This window comes from Polypterus senegalus, chromosome 9 (assembly GCF_016835505.1).
Source record: "Polypterus senegalus isolate Bchr_013 chromosome 9, ASM1683550v1, whole genome shotgun sequence".
NCBI classification, from domain to species: Eukaryota; Metazoa; Chordata; class Cladistia; order Polypteriformes; family Polypteridae; genus Polypterus; species Polypterus senegalus.
In genome coordinates, this window is record NC_053162.1 from 164,302,601 (window position 1) to 164,320,600 (window position 18,000).

General features: G+C 41.8%; 1 protein-coding gene across 2 annotated transcripts in view; it reads right to left on the bottom strand.

The window, feature by feature from the left end:
• LOC120535929 (opioid-binding protein/cell adhesion molecule homolog) overlaps positions 1-18,000 on the bottom strand; it is a 2,184,266-nt gene that overhangs the window by 1,247,886 nt on the left and 918,380 nt on the right. The gene's annotated exons all lie outside the window — the stretch shown is intronic.

The window sequence follows — 18,000 nt, forward strand, 5'->3', positions numbered from 1 at the left end:
CTTCTCAGACTCTGTCTCTACTTTCAAAGTGCCTTTGTCCGGTTTTACACTTGCCACCTTTGAAGGCGACTCTCAGAATGCCTTGGCTGATACGTCTTTACTCCTCCTTGTGGGTCTTACACTTGCGCTTCCTCTCCTTTTGTGTCACCAAAGCCAAACTGACCAGTCACAATGCTCTGAGGGACTGGGTACACAGACCACAATGTTTTATTATGTAGCAGATAAGCTTTGTTCTCTGCCTTCTCTCAATTTTTTTTTTTCTCTGCCTTTGCTACAAAGTACATGGTAACGTAAATGTAAAATGTTTTCTTTACATACAAAACCACAGAAGTATGGGATATGTTATCAAGTAGAGAAGTAGACACTAGGACTTTGAGGACCTTCAAATATGGACTCAACCTTAATTTGAAGAAATCAGATCATTAGAATTGACAAGCTTTGCTCGGCTGATATCCAGCTTTCACAAAACTGTTCTGATGTTCTAATGCGCCAAATCCAAAACTTCCTGAGAAACAGCTAAAGATTCAAACAACATGACCGAAGTGGAGGGCACCCTAAAATATAGTGAGGCAGTTGCCCGATGACATAGTTCACAACCTGCCCTGAGCACATCCCAGAGTACTCCAATCAAGGATAGTGTGCACAATGCACAGCCTGGAACTGAACCACACCACACAAAGCAAAGAGCGCATCATGCCTATGGCAGTATTTGTATTTTTAAAGAATAAAGCATCAACAATTTTTTAAGTCACTTCTCATATGTTTTAAATTTTATCAGTATTTTATTAATTTCTTTTTTTTTTTTTTGTCAAAACTATGCCTCCTAAGAAAAGAATTGGCAAAAAGTCTTCGATGGCCAAACAGAAAGTTAGAAACTGTAGTTCTGCCTTAAAATGACTTACCAGTGCAACACAGATTCCTCCTGCTATCAAACCATTAAATCTGACATAAAAAATAGCCGTGCTGAGGTTAAGTAGAGGACTGGGATGAGGTCAATCAATCAGTCTTTGTTATAAAAATATATATAGTGCCTTTTATAATGAACGGTATGACAGCATGCTTGCACAAAGATCAAGTACAATGTCAGGCAGAACTAATGAGAAGCGAGGGAATGCAGACCTGATGCTGGAATGAATGAATCAATCACCAGTTTAAAGAGCGCACTTCGAAACAAAGAAGATGAGCTTCATGAAAGGCGCTAGGCAGGAGGGGTCCTAAAGACAGGCGACTTGGCAGAGAAGCGTTAGCCTTTATTTTGTGTGTAGAGCACCCTTTCCCCAGACAACAATTAGTTAGTAAATGATTTTCCAAGCCTAGCACTCGCTCTACTCTTATCACATAAAGGCCACACTGTAAGACATACAGTACAATATGTGAAGGAGTCAAAGCAGGGAAAAGTAATGCACCACCTAGTAACAAATATGTAATGAAATATGAATTTATATCACTACAGATTAATAAGCATTTAGCAGGGTTTTGTTGTGGAAAGCGTGTCTGTATTGTAATTTTGCGGCAATCTCTGACGAGTGTCAAGCTATGACAATTTTAACAGCGGCAATACAGTCAATAGTTCACCCTCCCACTCACACAGCCATCGTTTCTGTCATTCTGAGGCAAATAAGTGGCTCCTTTAAGCTTCTCGTTTAAGCAATTTTGCCTCTCTTTGTCACCCGTCCAATATAAAAGCAGCACCGCAAGTCAAGACGCCCATTCATCTCCCCAATTATCTCTCCTTTTCGAAGCTTGCCTTCCCATAACGCAAAGGTCAGACCTTGTCGTTTTCAGCAACTCCAGTTTTTATTTACTATTAAGGCGAGGATATTACTCATTGAGGCAGCTGTCGCGTTTTCTTCGGGGGCTGAGGGCAACAAGCAATACGGTGCGGTTGCAATCATTCAAAATATATAGATGTTCATTACCAGGAGATGGGAAGTTTTTAAACAAGATCCTCCAGTGTCACGTGGCAAGCTGTCATCGGCAAAATTAATCGATGGGGACCAAGGCTTTTGGCGGCGTCATCACTAACTTATTGAGTTACTAAATTGCAGTACTTAAAGCCAGCCCCTCGAGGGCACTGTCCTATTTGGCAATGCGGGCTTGACGTGGGGAGAAGAAACGGTGCCTAAGATGCGATGCTTCTGGTTCAGACTTGAATGTCGTCCTCATCGTGCTTCAAGGAGAAAATACGTGGTACTCGTGCAAGTTTGAAAGAAAACAATTCCCCGTTCCGATTGCTTTTGTGTGCTGGCAAGTAATCACCTGCATTTATTTACCAGCTGCAAATTCTCCATTCAGGTGGAACAGTGAAAAGTAGAATAATTTGTCAACTCATTCTGAGGAATATTTCAGTGTCCTTCAAACTGTACCTTTTTCATAATGTTTAAAATAACTGCTCAATTTTATATATATAACGACATGAGTCAGACATGCCAAATAAGTTCATTTTTATTTGGCAGATGAGGGCTGAGACCGGACACAAAATAAGACTTTAAAAAAACAACAACAAAACAATCCCCCATAACTTCTTATCACATTTTTGACATTTCCATAGCTATTTTAATTTACTCATTAACAAATTATCTGATGCAGGGAGCACAGGGGTGCAGTGGTTAGTGCTGCTGCTTTGCAGATTCCCTATGTCTTTGTGGGTTTTGCTCGTTACTTCTGCTTACCTTTCACATCCCCAAAGGCCTGCATGTGAGATTGACTGGGGATGATAAACTGGGTTCGGGTATGTCCATGACTGGGCCCTTCAGTCTACTAGCACCTCATTTATTCTCATTTCTGCACACAGTTCTGTACATGACATTCTGATATTGTCTGATGAAGGAAATTGACCTATCTAGGGTTATTTATTTTACTACACAGGCTGGAATCTGACATTGGGCTCACAGGCAATGTCCTCTCCGAGTTTAGTTCTTATTTATCAAATCGATTCCAGTACATACAGAAATGTGCTGACAGTACTCCATCATTAAAAACAGAAGTGAAATATAGTGTCCCGCAGGGCTCAGTACTGGGACCTTTACTGTTTTCACTTTACATGTTTCCACTGGGAATTATCTTTAGAAATCATCATGTTAATTCTCACTTGTATACAGATGAAACCCAGTTATAGTTTACTTTTAGACAAAATGATGTTTCTCTGATGTTGTCCTTAATTTATCAGATGTGAATGGATGAGAACAACTTGTCTTTCAGCAAAGTGTCACACACGTGCAAATAGGAGGCAGCTAACGGGCTTGAGTGATGGTAAAACCACATCAGACTAGGGGGCGGCAGGGTGCGCTGACTTTCTTTCTAAGTTCCTTGAAGACCATTCCTGGGAAATCCCTTTGATGATGTCACTTCCGGCACCCTTGATGGCGTAACTTATGGTCCCTGGGCCCGATGACATCACTTCAGGTCCTGACGACGTCACTTCTGGTTCAGGCCCCCGATGATGTCACTTCCTCTAAAGGCCTTTAAAGCCACCATCTTGCTTCCAATCAGACAGTTCTGTTTTGGATTCAGTCCTGTGAACATTTCTGTTCAATTATTTAAAACTTTTGCAGCCAGAATACAATATACGAGTGGCTGTCTGGAATGGATTCTTTATCACAACAGATGAAACAGAAATGTTATTATTGGAGGGGGAAAATGCTGATCACAACAACGTTCAGTTAATCTTTAACAAAGTTGGAATCACCATTAGTTTTACTGAACCAGCATGCAATTTAGGTGACACTAGCATGTCATTTATAATGCACGTTACACAACTATCTAAAACATGCTCTTTCCATCTTAAAAATGGCAGAAAATGAAGATGTTTTCTAAATATGCAGGATGCTGAGAAATTCATTAATGCATTTATTTCTATTAGGATTGACTACTGCAGTGTGGTGTTCACAGGATGCTCAAATCGTTCTTTATACAGCCTTCAGTTAATTCAAAATTCTGTTGCAAGAATAATTACAAGAACAAGAAAATACAAACTCATAACACCAGTTCAGAAGTCCTTTCAATGGCTCCCGGTTAAGTTCAGGGCAGACTTCAAAATCCTCCTTTTAACATGTAAAGCCTAAAATGGCCAAGACTCTGCTTAATGCATTTCCCCTTGGGATTAATATCTATCTATCTATCTATCTATCTATCTATCTATCTATCTATCTATCTATCTATCTATCTATCTATCTATCTATCTATCTATCTATCTATCTATCTATCTATCTATCTATCTATCTATCTATCTGAACTTATCATTACTTACAAACCAGAGTGCACATTGAGATCTCAGATGCCAGCCTGCTTATGATTGCAAGGATTAATAAAATAACAATTGGAGGTCGAGCTTTTGGTTTATGGCCCCAAAGCTGTGGAATGGTCTGCTTGCTACTTTAAGAGTAAGCCTATAAATCCTGACTGAAGACTCGCTACCTCAGTTAAGTAGAGCTGCTCATTAACTCTGCATATTCCATCTCTGTGGTTAGTCATAAGTACTGAAACATAAGTAATATGCTATTTATAAACTATTCCTAACCCTCGCCTGTTCTGTTTTGGTATCCTCATGTGGCACTTGGTGAGACTGCTCTAGTGCCAAGTTGTTTGCCTGCCTTTGGCAGAGTCATCTCAGATAATGAAGCACTGCAATCATCACTATGATGGCTGTCCCAGCACTGACTCAGCTGTAGCTGTAGAAGTTGTAATCACATTCTCATTACTTGTTTCTGTGTTTCTTCAGTAAGCCTTGTCTCATTCCCACACATACAAGTCAATAGTGTCACTGAGGAAGGACCACACCTGGTGACATCATCAGAGGGGGGCGATACCAGAATGACTGTCTATCAAATATTTATGCAATTCATCACAGATTTCTCAATAAAAGGGTCAAGTGTCCATGGGCTGAAGTCATCAAGGAGTCATCACATTCCCCCTGTCTGCTCGTTTAAATGGTTGAGTGTCCAGTGGGGTTAGATGGGAAAAACAAGCTTCTCTGGTCTGATGATACCAATATTGAAACATTTGTCCTCAAATCTCAGTATCACATCTACTAGGTTTTGCTCATCACTCAGCAATATCATTCCAACAGGGAACCATGGTGGTAGCAGCATTGTGCTTTTGGGATTGTTTTTGAGTGTCAGGGACTGACTGACTGAACAGGGTTGAGGAAAGAAGAATGAACCAAGTATGGAGATCTCCTTAATGAAAGCCTACTCCAGAGCACTCTAGACCTCAGGCTGGACTGAAGGTTCACCTTCCAACATAATAATAACCCTAAACATAGAGTGAAGACATTAAAGGAGTAGCCTGGTTATAACTCTGCATGTTCACTGACAAAGCTCAAACTTGTTTCAGTTAGAAAGATAAAGGGAAAGGAAGATCAAGAACATGGCAGAACACTTCTAGCTATCTGTCACCAGAGTTTAGCTACCACTGAATCTACAACTGAAGTCCCTTATAATTTTTAATCCCCATATTATTGAGTAAAGTTAAAGAATGGACTTTTCAGTACAGGACACAGACCATGGCATGACTCCATACCCACTTCTAGACAAACACTAAATATTCTTGTAGATGATAATTACATACAGGCTGGACACTAATGGTAGTCTTGGAGAGCCATGGAAGAATGTGGGACAATAAGAGGGGAACTGAGAGAAACACATTGACTATCAGTGCTGGGCGAGGAGCAATATCTTATACAGTATATAAATATCTACATGTGGAAGTGTGCGTGTTTGTCTCTCCGGCCCAGAAGTGCGAGGCTACAGCATGAAGCTCAATGAGCTGGCAAGGTGGCTCCAAGAAGTACAAGGCTACCGCACAAAGCAGAAAGAAAGCGACTCTGTCGTCAAAGTGAGACTGCCGAGAAGACAAACTCACTTAGCCGCTAAAATACAAGTGAAGCGAGCACATTGGCAAAGCAAAACCTCTGAAGAGTGAGAAACCTGCTTAGCCGCTGATAGACAAGGGGGGTGAGCACGTCCACAAAATGAAATCACCGACTCTGGATTTCTATTTTTTTTTTAATAGTTTCTAGGAGCCTGGGCACAGAGTTACACAACTAGTACTGTATAATAACGTGGACCCTGCTAAGTAAGAAAAGATGACCTTACTGGAGAACATTGAGTTTTTTCAATTACGTCTCTCATTTCTTTGTTTTAATTCATTCCACACTACCTTCTTCTTATTCTATATTTAAACATGTTTTGATTGGTGTACATGGAGTGTTGCGAAAAAGAAGGATCTAAGACATGACATTACCCACGATGGCACTAACTGAATGAAGCAACACCCTCACCTGGGTCAGGAATGCCAGATTCACCACCTACATCTGGGGCTGGTAGTGGTGCTCACCGATGAGATCCAAGTCAGGCTCAGCCCATAGAAAGAATATTTTTCCACCATAAGAGCTCACCTTTTGCAAGGTGAAAGGTAAAGGTCCACGTGTCTGACTGGTAAAATCAGTTTTTACATTATTATTGCAACTTTTGCATATTATGGAAACATGGTATGTGTGTGGTGATGCGACTCTTTGCGTTTTTTATGTCATTTATAATTTTTTTGTGTTATGCTTTGCCATGCTTTGGGTTGGCAAGGAGGCAGGACAAAGACAGGCAGACTTGGTATGATCCATACTTTGTTAGATGATGTAACGCAAAAAAGCAGACACTGGGTGTAATATAAGCAAGCAGCCACTAGATGGCAGTGTCTGTTCCAGGGCTAGGGGAGCACATAATCAGTGAATCGTGATTAACTGCATCCACACACCTGGGATGGACTGGTGTCATGTCCAGTAGCTGTTCTCGACCTATGCTGGGATGGGCTATTTCTGTCCAGTGACACAGCCCTGGATAAGGGGGTTAGGAAAACAGATCGTTTTTGGAATGCTGCTGTACCATTTAAACTGAAGAGGCTCTAATGTATTAGGATTGCATGGGAGTGGACTAGCTGAGGACAAGTAAATGAGCAGGCAGCAGGTTTAGGACAGGCTGACCTAAAAGTTCATATACAGGGGTGAGCAAATGTAGGTTAACAGTTATTGATATAGAAAAAGATATGCAGGTTATGATTATTACAATAGCTTTATTAACTTTATTCATGCAAAAGAATATCATTTAGGTACAATTTCGCAATTGCTCAAATTGCCAGCTTCATGTGCTTACAACTGTAAACCTATATTTGCCCACCCCTGTATATAGTGTTTTGTTTTTTTTTTCTTTTGTTTTTTTTTTTTGGACAACTATATATGGGTTAAAACAATCAAAAGTGATAATTTAATTAATTCATTCGTTATTTTTTGCAATAACGACAGAAGTTACTAGAACCAGTGAGCTGGTCGATTCCTATAACGTTTTACTTATTTAATTGATTCTTAGGGGCTGCACAATGGCTGTTTGTTCTTCACATTTTATCTGACATTTACCGATTTTTTTTCTTTGTTACATGTCTACTTTTTCCAGAGGGACAGGACTTGGGTAGTCTTGAGCTTCTCACAAATGTACGGCATCTTCCGCTCTGCTTTATTAATATGCACCTTCCTTAACCCTGCATAAATAATGCAACCTCCCTTAAATAATGCACTTGTCAAAGCCAACATTGTTACTTGGTACAAATGAAAGGCTCATTTGAAGCACTCACAACCTGAAGAGTGAACAGAGAGGATAGAGTCACTCCTCTAACATCTTAAAAGAAGATGGCACCTGGTAAGTGCATCTACAGGGCTGACCTGGCCCAGCTTTGGAGATGCATTTGCACATTTATATTCATCTCAGGTAAAGGCTGAACACTTAATACTGTCCTTACTTCAGAGAAGTTAAATCATTACCATTAATCATTTGTGATTTTATTACTCATCACTTCAAATGAATGTGTAATGCTTTACATCTTCATACTTTAAACATGCATAACAAATGTGACCTACTAGCTGAGGTGCTGAAATGTAAAGTTCTGACACATCAGGATAATGACTGGGGTCCGCCAGGGCAGTCTTAAAGTATGGGCACAATGGGCACTGTCCAGGGTCCCCAGGATCATAGGGGCCCACAATGTTGCTAATGACTATGAATGTTTCTGTTTTACTATTGAAACAGGGGCCCCACCACACTACTTTGCCGAGTGTGGGGGGCTGTGATGCTCTTAAGACGGCCCTGTGAAGAACCTGGAAGAGACAGGTTTGATTTAAAGATATTGTAACATTCTTGGTTTGTTTTAGCAACTTCATTTTCTGCAAGGTAAGGTAAAAGTATACAGCCAAATGGAGGGGCACACGCTGTACACAAAATAATGTGAATTAATTTACACAACCATGCATGGGCACTTTCACAAACACTACTGCCAGTTGTTTATACATCAGTTCAAAACACAGCAGAGAATATGCAATACAATCAATATACTTGGAAAAAATATCAAAATAAGTGTATACTCCCCAAAAAACAGAACACGAATTAGCATCACACCAGCACATTCACATTGGGCCACACACACCATGATAGACCTTTCTGATGTCTAGCAGGATCTTCAGTTAATAAGCTTGAACTTCTCCATCAGAATCTTTCTATCTCTGTGCCTCCTGGGTTACTCTTCACAAATAGATGTACAATCTGTACACTACGCTTCGGACTCACCAATAGGGTTAGAAGGTCATACTGTTACATGTACAGTGAAATTCTGACCTGCATGTGATTAGCACAATACGTTAGCCTAGCTGAAGGTTACCTATACATTAGTGTTAGGGTGACGTATGACTCCGCACCTGACATGTAGCACCTCTTGCTGTCAGCAGTCTCCTCCTGGAATTTACTTTTTATAACCCTAGTGTAATATACATGGATAACACATACACAGAAACACAGACACGCACACACACTACATTAAATACGATCATATACAATATCTATACTACACTGGATATTTATTAATAACTTACTGCTACCTATGTTATACTGATATTATCATGTATGTATGTATACATCTCACAAGCTGTGCATTCTCAGAAACTTGTCTTCTAATTCTGTTGTGGATTTGGGTCTGCCAGATCTGTTCCTATCAGAAGGTGGATGAGTTTAAATACTTGGGATCAAAAGTACAGAGTAATGGGGATTCTGGAAGAGAGGTGAAGAAGAGGATACAGGCAAGGTGGAATGGGTGGAGAAGAGCGTCAGGAGTAATTTGTGACAGACGGATATCAACAAGAGTGAAAGGGAAGGTCTACAGGATGGTAGTGAGACCAGCTATGTTATATGGGCTGGAGACGGTTGCACTGACCAGATAGAAGGAGACAGCTGGAGGTAGAAGAGTTAAAGCTGTTAAGATCTGCATTGGGTGTGATAAGGATGGATAGGATTAGAAATTAGGACATTAGAGGGTCAGCTCAAGTTGGACGGTTGGGAGACAAAGTCAGAGAGGCAAGATTGTGATGGTTTGGACATGTGAATAGGAGAGATGTTGAGTATATTGTGAAAAGGATGCTAAGGACAGAGCTGCCAGGCAAGAGGATAGACAGTTAATTAGCAGCAAAAATAGGACATTAATTAGGAAAAGGGTTAGAATGAAAATCTGCAGCCACTGCGGCTCTCCAGCACCGGAGTTGGAGACCCCTGCTTTAACATACTGTATGTGTATGATGTGTTGGTCCCAGACTTGCACAAGATAGAAGGAGATGAGTTCAGGTTTCCAAGAAAGTCAGCTTTATTGTTGTGAAGACAGGAACAGTCTCAGCATTTTATTCAAACAGGAGCTACATTAGCACACAAAGCCACAGCAAGCAAGCATTGACATTGTCGGTTGTCCTGCATTAGATCCTCTCTTGAGGTTAAAAGAACAGATAGCCTTCCTCATCAAGCAGGTTCATTCTGGAGGAAAGATGACAGAAAGTGAGAACACGGCCAGTTTTAAATATTCCCTGCATTAACCATCGAGCGACAGATGCGTTACACAGTGCTCCTGCAAACTTGCAGTTGAAGTGGCAGCGAAAAACCAACTCCTGCCTTTTTTAACAGACGCTCAGCTTGCAGCACAATTTGTCGAACGCCATTCGGGGTGGCAGGGTCTCTCTCTCTCTCTCTATATATATATATATATATATACAGTATCTCACAAAAGTGAGTACACTCCTCACATTTTTGTAAATATTTTATTAAAACTTTTCATGGGACACAACTGAAGATATGACACTTTGATACAATGTCAAGTAGTCAAGTGTACAGATTGAATATAACAGTGTAAATTTGCTGTCCCCTCAAAATAACTCAACACACAGCCATTAATGTCTAAATCGCTGGCAACAAAAGTGAGTACACCCCTAAGTGAAAAATGTCCAAATTGTGCCCAATTAGCCATTTTCCCTCCCCAGTGTCATGTGACTCGCTAGTTTTACAAGGTCTCAGGTGTGAATGGGGAGCAAGTGTGTTAAATTTGGTGTTATTGCTCTCACAATCTTTCATACTGGTCACTGGAAGTTCAACATGGCACCTCATGACAAAGAACTCTCTGAGGATCTGAAAAAAAGAATTGTTGCTCGACATCAAGATGGCCGAGGCTATAAGAAGATTGCCAACACCCTGAAACTGAGCTGTAGCACGTTGGCCAAGACCATACAGATCATACTCAGTACAGGCCTCACCATGGTCGACCAAAGAAGTTGAGAGCACGTGCTCAGCGTCATATCCCGAGGCTGTCTTTTGAAAATAGACGTATGAGTGCTGCCTGCATGGCTGCAGAGGTTGAAGGGGTGGGGGGTCAGCCTGTCAGTGCTCAGACCATACGCTCGCTGCACACTGCATCAATTTGGTCTGCATGGCTGTTGTACCAGAAGGAAGCCTCTTCTAAAGATGATGCACAAGAAAGCCCGCAAACAGTTTGCTGAAGACAAGCAGACTAAGGACATGGATTACTGGAATCATGTCCTGTGGTCTGATGGGACCAAGATAAACTTATTTGGTTCAGATGGTGTCAAGCATGTGTGGCAGCAACCAGGTAAGGAGTACAAAGACATGTTTGTCTTGCCTACAGTCAAGCATGGTGGTGGGAGTGTCATGGTTTGGAGCTGCATGAGTGCTGCTAGCACTGGGGAGCTACAGTTCATTGGGGGAACCATGGATGCCAACATGTACTGTGACATACTGAAGCAGAGCGTGATGCCCTCCCTTCGGAAACTGGGCCGCAGGGCAGTATTCCAACATGATAACGACCCCAAACACACCTCTAAGACGACCACTGCCTTGCTAAAGAGACTTGGGGGTAACGGTGCTGGACTGGCCAAGCATGTCTCCAGACCTAAACCCTATTGAGCATCTGTGGGGCATCCTCAAATGGAAGGTGGAGGAGCACAAGGTCTCTAACATCCACCAGCTCTGTGATGTCGTCATGGAGGAGTGGAAGAGGATTTTAGTGGTAACCTGTGAAGCTCTAGTGAACTCCATGCCCAAGAGAGTCAAGGCAGTGCTGAAAAATAATGGTGGCCACACAAAATATTGACACTTTGGGCACATTCTGGACATTTTTCACTTAGGGGTTGTGAACATTGCCCCGGACACAGACAGGCTGACATGCTCATTTTCCCAAGCACACATTTATTTCTCATTTCTTTTTACAGTTCTGTGCTCACCAATCCCCAATACCCCTCAGTCCAGGCCAATCCAATGCCTTTTCTCTCTCTTCTTCTCTTCTTCAGGCTGCCTCCTGCCTTCTCCAGACCTTGTGCAATCTTCCACCCGACTCTTGTCCCATCTGAAGGGAGACGGCCCCTAATAAGAACCCGGATGTGCTCCAGGTGTGTTTCCAGCAATCTCCCAAAGCAACGCTCCAGTGTGGCAGAAGTGCCGGCTGTCTCTCCAGAAGCACTCCGGGTGTCCCTATTTTTTCTTCCCCCCAGCACTTCCTGGTGTGGCGGAAGTGCTGAGGTCTAGGGTCTTCCTGGTATTGGGGTCCCCCTGGTGGTAACGCCGGATCCCTACAGGGTCGAGCTTCCCAGCTCTTTACCCGAGGCCTCCAGGGTGGTCACCCCCTCGAGGTCTGGAGGAGGCACCAGCCCTCCTCCTGTCTTCTCAGGCATCCCGACTGGGTACCACCTCCATCCAGGTATGACAGTGTGTACTCACTTTTGTTGCTAGCAGTTTAGACATTAATGGCTGTGGGTTATTTTGAGGGACAGCAAATTTACACTGTTATACAAGCTATACACTGATTACTTGTATCAAAGTGTCATATCTTCAGTGTTGTCCCATGAAAAGATGTAATAAAATATTTACAAAAATGTGAGGGGTGTACTCACTTTTGTGAGATACTGTATATATACAATTACAGAATATACACTATAAAATATTATACTGCTTGCATGTGTATGGCTGAATAGCCCTGCTGCCCTACTGATGCAAAAGTTCTGGTCCTTGACACAATATGTGTGATGTGATATTTGCATGTTCCCCCATGCTTTATATGGGTTTCCAAAAATCGATAGCTTTCAATTTTTTTGTGATCTTCCATCTTGTAGATTTGACGTTTAGGCCATGTTGCCAGCCTCACTGCCTAATGTTAACCAATCAAGCAATTGCCCTGTCTTTATCTGATATAGTGTTGCTAACTTTACAGCTTATCAACATGGCTCCTTTGCCTCTCGGCCAGATGGCTGAGTCCCACAACCTATTGTAAACCAAGTAAACTATCACCCTGGCCTTCATTTTATATAGTGACTTTCACCATAAACACCATCTAAACACACTGGTAACCTTACAGCTTATAAGACAATCTTAAAAAAGTCATGGAAGCAATCAGTCTGGTTGTATTTTACATATAGCACTTAGAAGTTTTCCATCCATCCATCCATTTTCTAACCTGCTTGTTCTAATTCATGGTCATGAAGAAAGTTTTAGCCTTATGTAGTTTCATGTAGTGATGCAAAATACAATTCATCCACATATACTAAACGGAATGTCTTGGAAACTTAAAATGATGTTAATGATTTCCTGACATGACTGATATGCCATCTTTCCAGCCTGTGAAGTTTTCTACTACAATGAATTGAATCTCTGCTGGTGCTGTAAAAAGTGGAATGCTTACCTTCTAAAACCCATTGTCCTGCACATACAATGGCAGCGCCCGCCTCAAATCTAGCCTCAGCCGTCTTGTTTTCTGTATCATCCTCACAATACAAACTGCAGTGTGCCTGATATAATGCTACACCTACACAATACTCAACAAGGCTCGATCCATACCTGCAGAGATGCCACGGACTGGCAGACTACCAGTGGGTGTCATCACCCTGATGTGATTAACTCTGATGACACAGCAAAGGAGGAGCACCTACTACTGTCACTCCTGTCTAGATTTAAAAAAAAAAATGATGTACTGTAAAGGCCTACATATTTTAATGAAACAGTTTCACGCAGAAATTCTCTAAATCATTTGCAGTTTACGTTGATAAATAATATAAATCACACCAACCTACAGAAAGAACATGTCATTCCAGTTCACTGGCCACCATTATGTGTGTTTCTCTTGCACTGTACGTCCATTGACATGTGAAGAATTGACATGGGCACTTCTAAGAAGAGTTGTGGTCGTTCCCGATTTCTTCCATTTAAGAGGCTGTGCCATGCAAATTTGTCTTTTGTAGCCTTCCTCAAATCTGTTCCTCAAGACGATCCCATCTCGACGTTCTGCAGGCAATTCCTTAGACGTGATAGCTTGGTTTTTCTCCAAATCATATGCGATCACCTGAATTGACTACAGGCGGATTCCAAACAAGGTGTACAGACATCTCAATGATGATCAATAGTGTGGGATGCACTTGTGGAAAATTTCAAGGGTCATAGCAATGGGTCTCAATACTTGGGACAATGTGAGTTTCTTTATTTTGGGGAAATTTGCAAACATTTTTAAAATCCTGTTTGCGTTTCTGGGGTATTGAGTGCTGATTGATGTGGGGTAGAAACGTGAATTTGAATAATGTTTGCACAAGGCTGCTGTGAAAGAAGTGAATGGGCCTGAACTCTTCCAGAATCCATTGTTCAGAGTTGTACTTTGCAGAAATCTGTTTTCACTTTGACATTAAAGAGTTTTCTTTTGGTTGATCAATGTCAAAAAAAATGAAATCTTCTGTGACTGAATGTTCTCTAACAATAAAATCTGAAAACATTTTATAGGCAACGCAGTCCCCAAAATCAGGCACCTGAGATGTTAGAGCTTGCAAGCGTTTATGACCTCACTGTTTTAAGGCCTGACTCCACAGCTTCTCGCCTTCGCAGTCTGCTTTTTATAGGCACTGTATTTGTACAGTAAGTCAAAACAGCATTGCAGGGTGGCACATTAGCATAGCAGTGAGTACCAGCATTTCACAGATCTAAAACCCAGAGTTTATCATCGTGCGGAATTGACACATTTGCCCAGTAACTAATTGGGTTTTCTCTGGAAACTTTGGACTTGCCCCCACAACCTAAAGACAGTTCTCTCTTGGCAAGTGTCAATGTGTGCCCTGTGATAGACTGGTGCTCTGTCCAGGGTTGGATCTTGCCTGATGCCCTAAGATGCCATGATAGGTTTCACCTCCAACTTGACTCTGAATTGAATTAAGCAAACTGGCTTCAGAATTTGATTTTATAATAGTGTATTGTATGGCTGGGGCCCTTGCCTGGCCGGGACACCTGCATGACTGGAGGACCGGGAGAGCAAGTGTGGCCAGAGTGTTACCTCCCCCAGAATGCTAGGTTACAGCGGTGCCTTGGACTCCATGGGAGTTGGACTTTGGTGCAGCCCTGTTGGGATCCATGGGCGCCTCAAGAGGCTGCTGTAGCAGGATCCACTGTGCCCTTTTGGGCACACCCGAAAGTGCAGTATAAAAGGAGCCACTCTTTAAAGAGCCAAAGTTGGGAGGAGGGAGATGAAGCTTGCCGGGAGGAGAGGAAGAGGAAATAAAAGAAGAAAAAAAAAGAAAAGACTTGTTTTATGCAGTGTTTGTGCTTTGGACTGTGCTAGACTCAAATTAAAAATAAAAATTCAGTGTGTACCTTAAACTTGTGTCCCAAGCTTGTCTGTGTTGGGTTGAGGCGACGGTGCCAGCCTGTTGGTCCACAATAGTAATAATGTAATTGTCATGGCATCCTAATGATATACAGTTCATTTACCTGGTTTGATTGTTCTAGTCTCTTGCCTTTGCCTGCTTCCTGCAGATATTCTACACTGCTGTGTAGTCTTAAGAATCACACAACTTCAAGACCGAGAACTTCCTACTACCCCAAACTTCTACTAAATGAAACAGTAACACAGATTCATATGCTATGACAATTATTTAGAGCTTTCAAATGATTAAATAAATCAAGGAGTTCCGATAAGAACTCCAGAAGAGCTACAACTGAGACAAAAAGGTGTTCAGACTAAAAGCAGGTTGGACATTTCAAAAGCGACCAGAAAGATGAGTTTTGCTTAGCAAATGACTTCCCTTCAGAATCCAAGAACCTAGAGACAGCATTCAGATCATGTGAGCTTCCATAAGTGCCCCTAATATGGAGCCTTTTCTGCACTGAGGCACTCGAGCGGCTGATTGACACCGACATCATTAGCTTAGCGTCAGGTATTCCCCTGGCATTAATTAGGCGAACTTGAACCTATTTATGCCTCGTGTTGTTGATATTGTGCTGAAAAGCAGCTAACTTGAAAATCAAAGTGGTTGTTTCTTCCAAACCCAAAAGCGTTTATTAAGAACCTGTCACCGTTCATGAGAAATAAACTGCATAGCCGTCTGTTTGATTTAAGCAAAATAGTTACCAGCCAGCAGACGAGAAGAAGAAACAGAATACATGTAAGGCTGTGGCATTTGGAATTTGAGGGAAAGCCTTGATGTTTTTATACAGTGCCTTTCACAGCAAGTACCATCTTAAGGACAGGTGTGTCTTTCCTTAATGTGTGTGCAGGGGCCTAAGATTGCTGTTTATGCTTTACCAGATGCTGTAAGGTAGTCTGTCCCATTAAAGGACAGCTATGACTCTGACATTTGTGAAGAGAACTTTAGTAATCCACTCAAAGGGCAACAGCCATTTTTGCAGATGAGAAAGCAGAAGAAACGTGAGAGGCGATCATTTTAATCAGCTAGCAATTAGTTGCTACAGGCACTCTGTGACCATAAGTAAGTCACTTGACCTGCCTGTGCTGCAATTGGGAAACCAAAAGAAATGGAACCAATTATATCATAAATGATGTAAGTCACCTTGGATGAAGGTGTGTCAGCAAAATAAGTAAATCTTAAAAAATAGCTTATGTTTTACATTGACAACTGAACTGTAAATCCCAGATTCCCAACTAAAACAAGTAACTACTCCCAGGTGGTAAAAGTGTTAAAAAAAAGGATTACTGGGCCATAAATGGCAGTTGGCAGTTGACGACCCAACAATGCAGTTGTCTGCTTGTGGCAATCCCATTGTACACTGTGTAAGGTAGAATGAAGAAGAAATGCCTGCCGTCTCACTAAAAGATCCCAGAGCCCCAGGCGCCACTTCCCCTCAGACCTCACAAACAGCTTCATCAGGACCACACAGGCCATAATAAAGTCTACTCTGATAATTAGAGTAAAATATAGTAATAGAGAGTCACACAGAGCCTACATCTGACAGGGAAAATTCTCATTAATCAACGATTGTGGCCCACCCCGGGTTTATCTAAGCATCAATGGCTATAAATTAGCGAACGGATGCAGGCTAAGAAACTCAAGTTCATTAGCTTGAGCAAACATCCATGAGCAGAATGAAAGATCAAGCTAAGGTCGCAGTTATGAGAGAGTCATAGTGCACTTTAATGGCATGTCTGATTATAAATTCATTGCCTGGTCCCGTACTGCCATTTTACGGTCCTGCTGTATTTGTGTGACATTCCAGCACTGGGTGCCTTGTATAATAATGCATTCTGAAAACTGAATGGCAAAATGCATAAAACATTATGTAGATTGTCTGCTAGAGCTGATTTGAAGACTTTGTTGGAATAATAGAACGAGGTCTAGACACTCCTGTGTATGCAGTGTGTGAGTATACATTCTGTGTGGGCATAGATGTATGTCCAGCATATTATACAGGCACACACACACCCACCCGTAGACACACACACACAAACACATGCATATACAGTATAATTGCACAGCCTATCCTGTCAGCAATGAGCATATTGCTAGAACCATCCAGGGCCTACTCACACATGCCAGTACTCACACTAGGCCAATTTAGGATTGCTGATTATACTGAAATGCACACCTTAGTGATGTGAAAGGAAAACCCAAATAGAGAGAATGAGCAGAATGTACATGGACAAATAACTACTGTAGGCATGGGAATGAAATCCATATATCTATGCAGTATATATATGCTTCGCTCGTCCACCCCCAGGTTTGGTTTACCGGATATACAATTTAAAGAGATTGTTATTTTCATGGGAATTGTTACATATGTATTATTTTCACTTTTATTTAAAAACTTTTGTAAAAACAATACTTGTCCTTTATTTCTGGCTCCAGGCGTGGTTAAATCTCTTTCTCGCAGGACGTATAATGCTTCTCACGTTGTGAAGGAAGGGCGGCTGAACACACACTAAGGAGAAGCGGTTGGATCATCTGCAGGCTTTCTGCTGCTGCTGATGCTGGCGAGCTGCATGTTTGGCTTGTGTGTCTGCCAAATGCATTCCAACAACTGCTTTGTTAGATGTCCGTGAACTTGTTTTAAATATTGTCTTACTGCCTTGTCTCATGTGACGTTAAAGTGTCTCTCGCGGGACATCAAATTGTCTTCCAAGAAGATTACATTTTGTCTCACTAGTCTCCCTCCCAAGATTTTTTTTAGAATAGAGAGATATATATACTGGGGGTTCCCCCTGCTTGCTTTGCTCGCCAACCCCCCTTGCCTGCGCTACACGCCAGTCACTTTGCGTCTCTGACATTCATGTTGTGAAGAAGGGGGCTGAACACACCCCAAGGAGACGCAGTTGCTCCTCTAAAACCCCCTCTTAAACAGTGATACAATGGGAAACAAATATAGTTTTCTTTTT